At 43.4% G+C, this 12,269-nt stretch overlaps 1 pseudogene; it reads right to left on the bottom strand.

Moving 5' to 3' along the window:
- Window positions 1-4,504: 4,504 nt before the first annotated feature.
- LOC129753442 (gustatory receptor for sugar taste 64f-like) lies at window positions 4,505-5,638 on the bottom strand (annotated as a pseudogene).
- Window positions 5,639-12,269: the final 6,631 nt, after the last annotated feature.

Here is a 12,269-nt window from a genome sequence, read left to right as displayed (position 1 = left end):
CCTAACATGATTTGAATGTGCTTCAAATCTCTGACGCGATGCAGACTTCCGTCAGTAAGAGTTCTTGATTAATAAGTGATCATTTGGCGCGATGCAGACTTCCGCCTAGCATGGTTTGAATTTTTTTTTCAAATCTCTGACGCGATGCAGACTTCCGTCAGTAAAAGTTCTATGGCGCGATGCAGACTTCCGTCATTAAAGGTCTTTGATTGATATACAGTTACTCGGCGCGATGAAGACTTCCGCCTAGCTTGATTGAAAAAGTTCTAGTTTGATGATGAGCAGATTGGCGCTATGAAGCTATGACTTGAGAGTTGCCTTGAATATTTGGCTCGATGCAGACTTCCGTCAGTAAAGTTTTTTGTAACTTAGCTTTAACTCTAACTTCGTTTGGTTTGATTTGAAATATCAGGCGCAGTACAGATCCCTGTCGATAAATCCCATTGCTTGACGATGATGAATGATTCTACTCATTGATTCAATCGCTTATGATTATGCTACTTATATGTGCTTTGAATATGTTTCTTGTAAATTATGCCAGCCACAACGTGCTGACTGATGTATATTTTGCCTGAACTGAAGACAGATGAATCATTCGTGCCACATTCCAGAATCCATTCAAAGTTAGTCTTTAATCTGAAAATAACATATTATCAAAAAAAAAGAGCCACGTATGGGAATCAAATCGTCTTAAAATGTGAGAAGCCAGAAATTGACTTTATACCCACTCCAGCAGTAAGGAAAAAAACCCATCAAATGAATTATGCTTACATTAATTATTATTAAAGGTAAATGAATTCCGAAAAGCGAAACATAAGAGAGTTTCTATAGTTTAACCATATTACTGAAAGATCAAACAAACTTCGGAAAGCGTCAATAGCACACATCAAATGGAAGTGTGTTCCATGCAAGCGATTCCATTCGTAAGGAATGAACGGTACATTTACTTTAGAAGCCGCATTGAAGCTTTTGATCAACCAGTCATGGGCACAAATGGTCGGATAGCCCATATATCCGACACAACAAGATACTATTGTAGTCATTATCTAGTCGGAGAACGTGAAGTTGACAAGAATTTTTGCTGTTCTGGGGATTGTAATGGTTTTTACTGCTGTGAAACTTTCAAATTCACAGAGATATCATTCTACCGATATACCGTGAACGTTTAATGTATTGCATAATAGAATATTCTTCTTTTCCTTAAAATGTTTGATAGATCCTTAATATTGGTTCCCTGACATCAAATAAAACCATTTTTAGCCTAATTTTCAATAGAAGAATATGCCTTGTATCTGGTCGAAGAACTCTAACGGGGACAAGCATGAAAAATATCTAGTAGTCGAACACGACCATTAATGGGGATCTGAATGGTAAAAAAAATCTTCTTGGTAATTAGGCGCGTATTGGCAGCCTTATAGAATTAGCATTTCTATAATAAATATAAATAGTTTAGAACAAATAAACTGAAAGCTTATAGCAATGATTTGAAAGATATATTTTAATCCACAGAGATTTCTTTAATCAACAAGATCAAACAGCAGTACCCACTATACGACATTATAATAATTTGTGTTGCCTTTAATGTCTTTATTCATATTGCAAGAAGAATAATGTAAGCTCATTTTTCCAGCTGTGACAAAAAGGAATTGTTTTTTTGCTCGAAAAGCGTACCAGGAAGTACAAAGGGATCACGAGGGTTTTTCTCTTTTGAAACCCATTCGAATACTATGAACAACTCGCAGAAGCTGACGATAATGTTCTGAGTTGAATGCTTGTGGTCCTTACGCAATGAGGCACTTGTCGCCGATGAATGTTTGTGTTGTGTTGTTTGTTTTCCCTGTCCGATGAAGATGCTTTTAGATCGCCCAGAGGGCGATCATCCTTATGATGCTGGGTGGTATGTTTCGGTACAGATCCATACCATAGGTGATTGCGACCGGTCACTGTGCGAACGAGTATCGTTGGTGGATGTTTCCAGGAATCATTCCGGTTTTCCAAGGCTGTTTCTCGCGGTCATTTCATCTAACTGAAACGAAGCTTCGAAGCCTGTACCCGTTTCTGTCGTAAGTGTCGTCTGAGTAGTGGTTGTGTTATCAGCGTAGCGGTTACTTTTATCCATATATTCCTGGTGACGATTGTCCGTCACATTCGAAAGAAAAGGGTAGCGTTGTTTCATTCAGTAGGATTTGTTTATGCTGTTTCGGTTGCCGTTGTTCAAGTTATCTGGGTTGTGGAAGCGTGAAGTACCATCGTATTTATCCGCTGCAAAATAGCCACAATTGCCATCAATCTTCAGGTTTGCAAAAGAGCCCTGATAGCAGCGCTCTGATATTAATGATGTCCAAGCAGAGACCACACACGGATGCTCTTGTTCTGCTGCACCTTCGAAAAGGGACGAGCATGATAGGCAGCAGCATCTCATCACTATTGGTTACGCTTAACGTCCGAATTACGACAGCTTTGTGCAGCAGCGTGGCTCGAGGTTCGTTGGAACCGCGGGTGCCCAGAGGATGACTGTTTCCTGGCACCATCGTGTCTATTAAGGTATATGGGATGGAAGTAACATCAATAATTTTTGAATTACCTAGTTGAGTTTAACTAAATTTCCCTAAGTACCTACCGGAATGCTTTACATTGTGCTCTTTACTTTTGGGACAAAGGGGATCGGGCCCGACGTTCGATTTTGACACAGCAGAGCCATGCGGATCACCACCGGAACGTTTCTCGTGTACTTGCAAATCGGTTGAATCTTGCGGTTTAGTCACGAAAAGTTTCTTGTTGACCGTCCAGAATGCTTGTCGTCACTTAGCAAGATGATTGGCTTCGTCAACTCTGCTATCTGTCCTACAGCCGAAAAGTGTTGGTATTGTCGTGGCACGTACGAAAGGGTAGAAGTTGAACATCGGATATACGAGGGACCAGGATACTTCGGATCAATCTTATGTCGTTCCACAGCGAGTTTTGGCGTTGCGTATTTGCGTAATTCCCGTGTTTCAAACTTTGGATGTCGCGAGTTGAGCCAGTTCTCGCACTAGCGGCCCTACATAGACGGAGCTTGAAAAAAAACTGACTGACTAATTAACTGTTCTTGGCCTGCATCTGTTACGAATTTCGAAAAAAAACCAAATCCATCTGGTGTGTTTACTTTATTTTTCCAATTGGAAAATTCCGAATCGCGATTACAGCTACAGTAGAGGCGAGGCATTCCGGTGTCATTGTGTCAACGGGGCTGAAATGTCAATATTCAAGAAAAAGATTTGAAAATGATGTAAGAAAAGCATCAGTGAATACTGGAAGGAAATAAATTGAACTCAAAAAATGAAGGCTCCTTTAAAGTTGATCTTTCGAGTTATTTTTTTTTTTCTGCTGTTATTTATTGAGAGTGGAAGGGGGATGTGGAGTGTCTATATTACAAAGCGCACTAATATCGTTATTAGCTGCATCATTGACATCAAGCAGCCCCTCGTCGGCCAAATCATCGCCCGTCCTTCGCCCGCATTCAACTGTCACATAAGCCAGCCAGTCATGCGCCAATTCATCGTCATTGACGGGCACTCCGGCAACCACCGCAGCAGCAGACTTTTCCCGCAGCGCCGATGGCTTTTCCTCGCCGGACATTAGCAGACCACGAAAGGTAAGAACCCCGCAAAGGAACCTACCCCATAGCAGAACCCACAACTACCTTCTTGTAAGTCGATAGTCCAGCTCGTTTTTTAGCTTGATGCACGGTTATAGACGATACACCCAGCTTCTTTGCGGCATCTCGGAGAGAGAGGTTGGGGTTTCGCTTGAAACTACCGGCAACTCTCTTTGTCGTCTCAGCGGCTTCCGTTTTTCGATTTCCCCCCGATCCAGACTTCCTGACTGTCGACAAACGTTCCCCAAACACTTTAATTACATTTGTAACGGTTGATTTGGCAACTTTTAGCGATTTTGTTAGCTTTGCGTGCGAGTAGCTCGGATTTTCGCGATGAGCGAGCCAAATTTTGATACGCTGCTCTTCTTCCTTGGACGACATTTTGACAACTGAAGAGTGAATTCCAAAATCAAAATAGAAGCAACATTCTACACATACCCACACCTTCAAAATGAAGGATGTTCAGGTTTTTTAAATGCAAAATTGAAAGAAATACGTCAAGTTGATATTGACCAAATTTTGACCGTATCACCCTTTATCATGAGTCGACCAATTGCACCCATGGACCCAGAGTAGCATACTGGGGGAAGCGGTGGCTCGACGTGCCTTGGAATGCAATCCGTGAAAAGGATTTACCACCTGGGTGATCAACTGTTAAAAAAAAAACATTGTGCCCAATGATAAGAACCCTCCAAACATACCAGAACTTCACCCAATCGAAAAATATTGGGCAAAAGAAAAGCAGAACCTTACGAAGACCCAAAAAACTATTAGCAGCGAGTAGCAGTTCAAAGCCAACAGGCGGTCTGCGGCGAAGAAAGTTGGTAAGGTGACTTTCGTTTGACCACGTTTTGATCCGAACACCTTTTAATCCAGAAGATCTGTTAACTGTAAGAAATAATGAACAACCTCCGAGAGCAGGTATTTGCTAGCTCATTCAAACAATAAGTTTTCTGATAGCAAAGTACCCTAATGTTTGAGTTCAAGAGAGTTTTATCTGGTGGAGATGGCAAAGTTGGAATTCAATTGTGGAGGATTTAGGAAATAGTCTGTACGTAGTCATGTAACACGGATTTTTGTTTTGTAAACTGGAGCAATCGAGGTTGAATTATTTAAGTATGTTAAGTTGATTTCATTTTTTTTAGTAATTTGGTATAAAAGTAATTCTCACCTCTTTATTGTACTGATGATTTGGAATGGAACGAAACAACGGCAGCAAACGTCGAGATTCATCGTAAACATCGGCAGCATAAAGCGTCATAAATATCATTCGAATTATCAGATGCCCGAGCGAGTACCAAACATATACGGCCACAATGAAACCCGGAGCTGGTCTGTAAAGTCAAACTCTTCAGTCACGATTTTCAAAAATCTTGAAAATATTTACTTTAAAACTCCAATCAACTGAATACAGATGAAGAAAGTATTATTCGAGAACGAAACCACAACCAAATAGGACATTTTCTTTTTCAACTTGTGAACTAACCCACTAGCCTTTTGAAAATGTCTCCAATGATCATGCCAGAATTTTTCCGAATGATAATGATCCTTTGATTGAAGGATAACTTCGTTGACATGTTGTATATTCTGCCGCAATCCGATGCAAAGCACTATGATGAAAAGATCCACATAGTTCCAGTAGAAAGTCAACCAGCTGGTAATTATCTGAGCAGCAAAACCCAAAGGAATACTAAACGGCAGAAAGGAAAACATTTCCGGGAATGCCTGCATTAGGTGAGCTTCCAGCAGATCTGTTATTCCACACTTGTAGGCCCGATAGAGACCGGCCGGTTTGGCCAGAGCGTGTTCGAACAGGGCACTTAAAATAAGCACCGTCATGATGATCAGAACCCTTCGGCGATTCCTTTGGGACAGCCCCGCTAGCTGAGGTTGCTGGGGTAAACTGCGCTCGACTGTGGTCCATTCGGTCATCAGGGCTGGCCAACGACGGGCCAGAATGGTGAATCCGATCGAGATCATCAGGTTGATCGAGAAAAACATGCAAGATACTAAAATAGAAACAAATGTAAGATTCTGCTCAGTCCATTAGAAGCATAGGAAATTGATTCAAAAAATATGATTTTGATTAACAATTCAACTGAATCAAAAACCGACAAAGACGATCTAACAGAAACCTAATTCAGTCCAGTCCAGAAAACTAATAACGGAATATTTAGAGCAAGACGCAGGTCATTATGCGAATTTGGCGATGGCCTTGCCGTCTGCGGTTTCTTCCCTTAACCATGACCAGACGCATTATGCAATTCGTTGCAGATATCAATCCCAGACATGAAATGTGGTAAATAAATTTAAGTTTCTGCATCCATGTGACCAAATTAAGAAACTCGTGAGAATACAAATTTGATTACGAAAAGATTACTATATTAAGGCCATCGTGGTAGTGCGATAAGAAACACCGGAGAACTTTTGTTCTTGAAAATCAACGAACTCTAAACCACTGATCACACTGACATGACACTTAGAACAAAAGTTCAATAATTTTGTGACTAATTTTTTTTGTCAAATTTTGCAGGTTCGCAATACCGACGGTAGGTGGCGAACCTGAAAAATGTAACAAAAAATGCCCTGTAGGAAAAATGTACCTATTTAGCCCGATTTTGTCGAAGAAATTGCCTATATTTTTTTGAAAGTTGGGTGACACTTTCTAACTGGGATAGCATTTCTTCAAATCGATCGATGCGCACTCTGGAATCGATATTGCGTACTGTTGAAAAAATTATCCAACAAACGAAATCGAGTGTCCAGTCAGTATGGTCAGTGTCTTTACTACATATGAACCCACATATGGTCACGTAGTTTTGTTTTTAGATTTTTAAGCTTAACTCAGTGCCCGCACCATCATCGTCAACTGGGGCGTCATGCAACACTTTTGAACTTCAATGGCTTTTTAAAACTTTATGTCCACAGATAATAAAACCACATGTATATCAAGTGATTGCAGGTTGATGGGGCATCAGATTAACAAATTCAGAAAAAATATTGGTTACACCAGTTATTTTTAAATTTATAACAACATGCTTGAGGAAGAAAAAGGCGTGAGTTGCAACAAACTTTTTAATGAAAGATCAAATTAAAATGTTTGAAAATTTATAGTTAATAATATAGGAGAGAAAAGGGCATCACAGGCATCTGGAACATAGTAAGCACCCATCTTTACTAATGAAATACGTATTTCCTCAAATAAATTATTTGTATGAGGAAAAGTTTTGTAGTTCCTATAACATAAAATTTTCAACAGAAAAGAAATCTCCCTATCATTTTTACAGAAATATTTAATGAAAAAAGCTATTTTTTCAGTCAGCACTTTTCAGTATAAAAAATATTTCCATTTGCTTTTATTCATTATTTTTTTTTATTTACATAGTATTCCGTCTCACGACATAACTTGACGAACATAATTCCTAAAATTCACTCGGTTCATAGCAACCGTTCTCCAATTTCTCGGGCACCCCACGTTCGCCAGATCACGCTCCACTTGGTCTAACCACCTCGCTCGTTGCGCCCCCGCTCGTCTTGTTCCTACCGGATTCGTAGCGAACACCTGTTTTGCAGGACAGTCGTCCGGCATTCTCGCAACATGTCCAGCCCAGCGTATCCGGCCAGCTTTCACCACCTTCTGGATACTGGGTTCGCCGTAGAGTCGCGCGAGCTCGTGGTTCATCCTTCGCCTCCACACTCCGTTCTCCTGTACGCCGCCAAAGATGGTTCTTAACACTCGTCGCTCGAATACTCCGAGTGTACGCAGGTCCTCCTCGAGCAATATCCATGTCTCGTGCCCGTAGAGAACAACCGGTCTAATAAGCGTCATATACAGGTTACACTTCGTACGAGGGCAAAGTCTTCTCGACCGCAGTTGCTTGTGGAGTCCATAGTAGGCACGACTTCCGCTGATAATTCGCCTCCGGATCTCACGGCTGGTGTCATTGTCTGCGGTCACCAGTGAGCCGAGATAGACAAAGTCTTCGACTATCTCCAGCTCGTCGCCGTCGATCATGACCTTGTTATTACTGGACAAGCGGGTTCGGTCGGTCTCGGATCCGCAGGCCAGCATGTACTTCGTCTTGGACGTATTAATCATCAACCCAATCCTTCCTGCTTCGCGTTTCAGTTTGCGGTAGATCTCCTCCACCGCCGCAGATGATCTGCCGACTATATCAATGTCATCGGCAAAGCAGATAAGTTGACTGGATCTGTTGAAAATCGTGCCCCGCATTTCGCCCACCACTCGTCGAATAACACCTTCTAGCGCCACGTTGAACATCATGCAGGATAGACCATCACCTTGTCGAAGCCCCCTGCGCGATTCGAATGAACTCGACAATTCACCCGAAATCCGCACACAGCACTGCGTTCCATCCATCGTCGCCTTGATCAGTCTGATCAGCTTCCCGGAAAAGCCGTTCTCGTCCATGATTTTCCATAGCTCGTTACGGTCGATCGTGTCGTATGCGGCTTTGAAGTCGATAAATAGATGATGCGTAGGGACTTGGTGTTCACGGCATTTTTGGAGGATTTGCCGTAATGTGAATATCTGGTCCGTCGTAGACCGTCCCTCCATGAAGCCGGCCTGATGACTTCCCACGAATCTGTTTGCTTGTGGCGTGAGGCGGCGGAGTAGGATTCGGGACAACACTTTGTAGGCGGCATTGAGGACAGTGATCGCTCGGTAGTTCTCACAATCCAATTTGTCGCCCTTCTTGTAGATGGGGCATATTACCCCCTCCTTCCACTCCTCCGGTAGCTGTTCTATGTCCCAGATCCGGACTATCAACCGGTGTAGGCAGTCGGCCAACCTGTCCGGGCCCATTTTGATGAGTTCAGCTGCGATGCCATCCTTCCCAGCCGACTTGTTTCTATTCAGCTGGCGAATGGCTTCCTTAACTTCACTCATCGTTGGGAGTGGCTCCTCTTCGTCGTTGGCTACGCCGGCGATGTACCTTCCCCCACCGTCTTGATCTCCTGCATGTGCGCCGTTCAGGTGTTCATCGAAGTGCTGCTTCCACCTTTTGATCACCTCACGATTGTCCGTCAGGATACCCCCGTCCTTATCCCGGCACATTTCGGCTTGCGGCACGAAGCCTTTGCGGGATGCGTTGAGTTTCTGATAGAACTTTCGTGTTTCTTGGGAACGATGCAGCTGCTCCAGCTCCTCGAGCTCCTCCTCCTCCAGGCGGCGCTTTTTCTCCTGGAAAAGTCGGACTCGCTGCCTCTTCCGCTGTCGGTGATTTTCCACATTTCGACGGGTGCCTCTTTGCACTACTGCCGCCCGCGCGGCATTCTCTTCGTCCATCACCCTCCTACACTCCTCGTCGAACCAGTCGTTCCGTCGAGATCGCTCCACATAACCGATGACGTTCTCCGCAGCACTGTTGATGGCTGTTTTGATGGTATCCCAACAGTCCTCGAGAGGGGCTGCGTCAAGCTCGCCCTCTGCCGGCAGCGCTGCTTCGACCGATTGCGCGTAGTCTGCCGCGACCTCAGGTTGCTTCAGTCGCGCGATATTTAACCGAGGCGGGCGCCTGTTTCGCGTGTTGTTCACTACGGAGAGTTTTGGGCGCATCTTCACCATCACCAGATAATGGTCCGACTCGATGTTGGCGCCCCGACAGGATCTGACGTCGATGATGTCCGAAAAGTGCCGGCTGTCGATCAAAACGTGGTCGATCTGTGATTGAGTTTGGTACGGTGATCTCCAGGTGTACTTGTGTGGGAGGCGGTGCTGAAAAAAGGTACTACGTACGGCCATTCGTTTGGAGGCGGCGAAATCAATGAGTCTGAGGCCGTTTTCGTTGGTCAGCTGGTGCGCGCTGAACCTTCCAATTGTCGGTTTAAATTCCTCCTCCTGGCCGACCTGAGCATTGAAATCCCCGATGACGATCTTGATATCATGTTTTGGGCAACGGTCGTATTCACGCTCCAGCTGCGCGTAGAATTCGTCTTTGTCGTCACCGGTACTTCCGAGGTGAGGGCTGTGCACGTTGATGATGCTGATGTTGAAGAACCGGCCCTTGATTCTCAACCGGCACATTCGTGAGTTGATCGGCCACCACCCGATCACGCGCTTTTGCATCTTTCCCATCACTATAAAAGCTGTTCCAAGCTCGTGTGTGTTGCCGCAGCTCTGGTAGATGGCACGACCATCTGGATACGTTCGTACCGTGGAGCCCTTCCAGCATACCTCCTGCAGCGCTACGATGTCGAATTTGCGGCTCTTCAATTCGTTGGAGAGCACGTGGGTACTGCCCACAAAATTTAGAGATCTGCAGTTCCATGTTCCAAGTTTCCAATCGCTAGTCCCTTTTCGTCGCGTGGGTCTTTGCCGATTTCCATCCGAAATTTGTTGTTCGTTATTCGTTGCTTATGTTTTTTTAGTAGTCACAGGCTCGCAAGGCCCGCAGCTAACCCCACTATCTCGCAGGAGGACCGTCGTGATGTTGCTGTTTTGGGTCCCGAACACCACCAGGACGTTGTTGCACTCCGCACGCCGCCCCTAACATGGAGAACAGACGCGTACGAAGCCCCCTAACTCATTCTGCATGCGACCAAAGCATCCACCGGGGTTGGGTACCCGATCTCCGCTAAGGTTGCTCGCACCCCAGCTAGTACCACGGGGAGGTAGAGAATCGGAGTTGCAGACAAGAGGTGATATGACCACTACCCGAAGGTTGTATGTATGGGGTCTCGAGTTGCACATTGTCTACTTCACTAGCCATTGCTTTTATTCATATATTTTTTATCTTCTCTTTCAACAGCATGGGGAAGTCGTCGGCCGGCACAAAAGTCGTTCGGAAAGAAATCGTCACTTCCGTCAAGGATGTGAAGATTTTTTTTTTACAGATCGATGAGAGGGGAACTGTCCGTATATTGGCGGAATCTTTTGATGATTTTCAAAATTTTCTAAATTATTTGAATATTCAAAAGCATCAATTTTTTACCTACGACACTAAAAGTGATCGTCTTTTTAAAGTTGTACAGCGTGGTCTCACCGTCGATCAGACAGCGGATGAGATCATAACCGAATTAAATCCTTTGTTTGAGTTTTCTCCCATTTGAATAATACCAGTAGTGTTTGTTTTTCTACTGAGCTTTATTTGATGCATTTTTAAAACGATCAGGTTAATAATTTGCAAATTCTCGAAAAGGCTCGGCTTATGGTTCATAGTCGAGTCAAATCTGAACTGTTTAAAAAAGCTTCTACCAATTTTCTACAAATTATTAAATAATGTCATCGTTGTCAAGCTTTTTGTCATGGCACTAAAAATTTTAGAATGAATGTCAGATGCATGCTTTGCGGCTCATTCGATCATGAAAAATCGAAATGCTTTTTTGGCGGTGATTAACCACAAACAGAATTCTTCAACTGTGTGAATTGCTCAGGTAATCATTCTTCCAATTTCGTCGACTGTCCCGTTTGAGCAAAATTATTGCCTCTAGAAAAAATCCCAAAGTTGCAGGCAAGTTTCTTCTCCTCTTTTCTCTTTGTCGTCTTCATGTCAGGCCGAGAAACAATCTGTCTGTTCGTGGTTAGCCGAGGTCTACCTTGGAATTACGTCTTGGTTATGATCGATGTGATTTCAATGTTACCTGGGCTGATTCATCGCCACAGACTCGATGTTTGACGTTCTCAGAGGTAAATCATCTTTATACTGAAATTCACAACTACAGTTGCAGCTCTCTTTTTAATGCGTTTGCTTCAAAATTTTGTTGAAATTTGGTTTGAAATGCTACCCAAGAAATATTACAAAATTTCAATTCAATACTGAATGTTATGAATTCTACTTGGAACATCTTTGTACCTGAAAATAATCAAATTTTTGAAAGTGATGGAAAGTATTAGAGAAACATGAGTTATTAAAAAAGAAAGAACATAAGCCGTGAATATCATGAATTTTTCGAAAAAGATACAACGGCTCAACGGCTAGACTAGACCTGCAATCTCCGCTTCACCAACACCCTGCATATCCCCCATGTGATCTTTCATACTATTAATCTCTCTTGTTTCTCTATCCCCACTCACCGACTCGGGATTGTAGCTGAGCGAGCACATTTCCGATTGCTCCGGGTTTGCCGCAACTTACGGTCTGATGAAGAAGCTCGATTGCTCGTGGTGGCCGATTTCATCTTGTTTGAATTCTCCGGATATTCCATTCTTGCACAATACCGTCAGTAGAGCGTTAATATTGTAAACGTCAAAGGCTTTGGACATTCAAGTATATATTGCGTCAACTTGGAAACCTGGTATCATCCACTTTGAGGTTTTCGATACAAACTCTGTTTAGTTCGTTACGGTTGAGCGCTTCTTGAGAAAACCATGTTGAACGTCCGAAATATTCGTTTCAATTCACGGGTAAATCTTATCGTAAACAATACTTTCAAAATTTTTGGGTAATGCAGAGAGAATTGCAACACCACTAAAATTTTCGACGGTGAGCCTGGAACCGTTCTTGTGTATCGGTATAACATGCGAAATTTTCCTAAACTTCGGGAAGAATCCGGCACGCTTCGATGAAGTGAAGAGGAAGTGTAAGGGCTCTTCGATACCACTCACACATCTTTTCAAGAATGAGTTCGGTATTCCATTAGGACCACAGCTTTTCAATTCGTCTAGTGT

The sequence above is a fragment of the Uranotaenia lowii genome, chromosome 3 (genome assembly GCF_029784155.1).
Source record: "Uranotaenia lowii strain MFRU-FL chromosome 3, ASM2978415v1, whole genome shotgun sequence".
Lineage (NCBI taxonomy): Eukaryota > Metazoa > Arthropoda > Insecta > Diptera > Culicidae > Uranotaenia > Uranotaenia lowii.
Note: the sequence above shows the minus strand (reverse complement) of the source record. Positions and strands in the feature narration are given on the sequence as shown.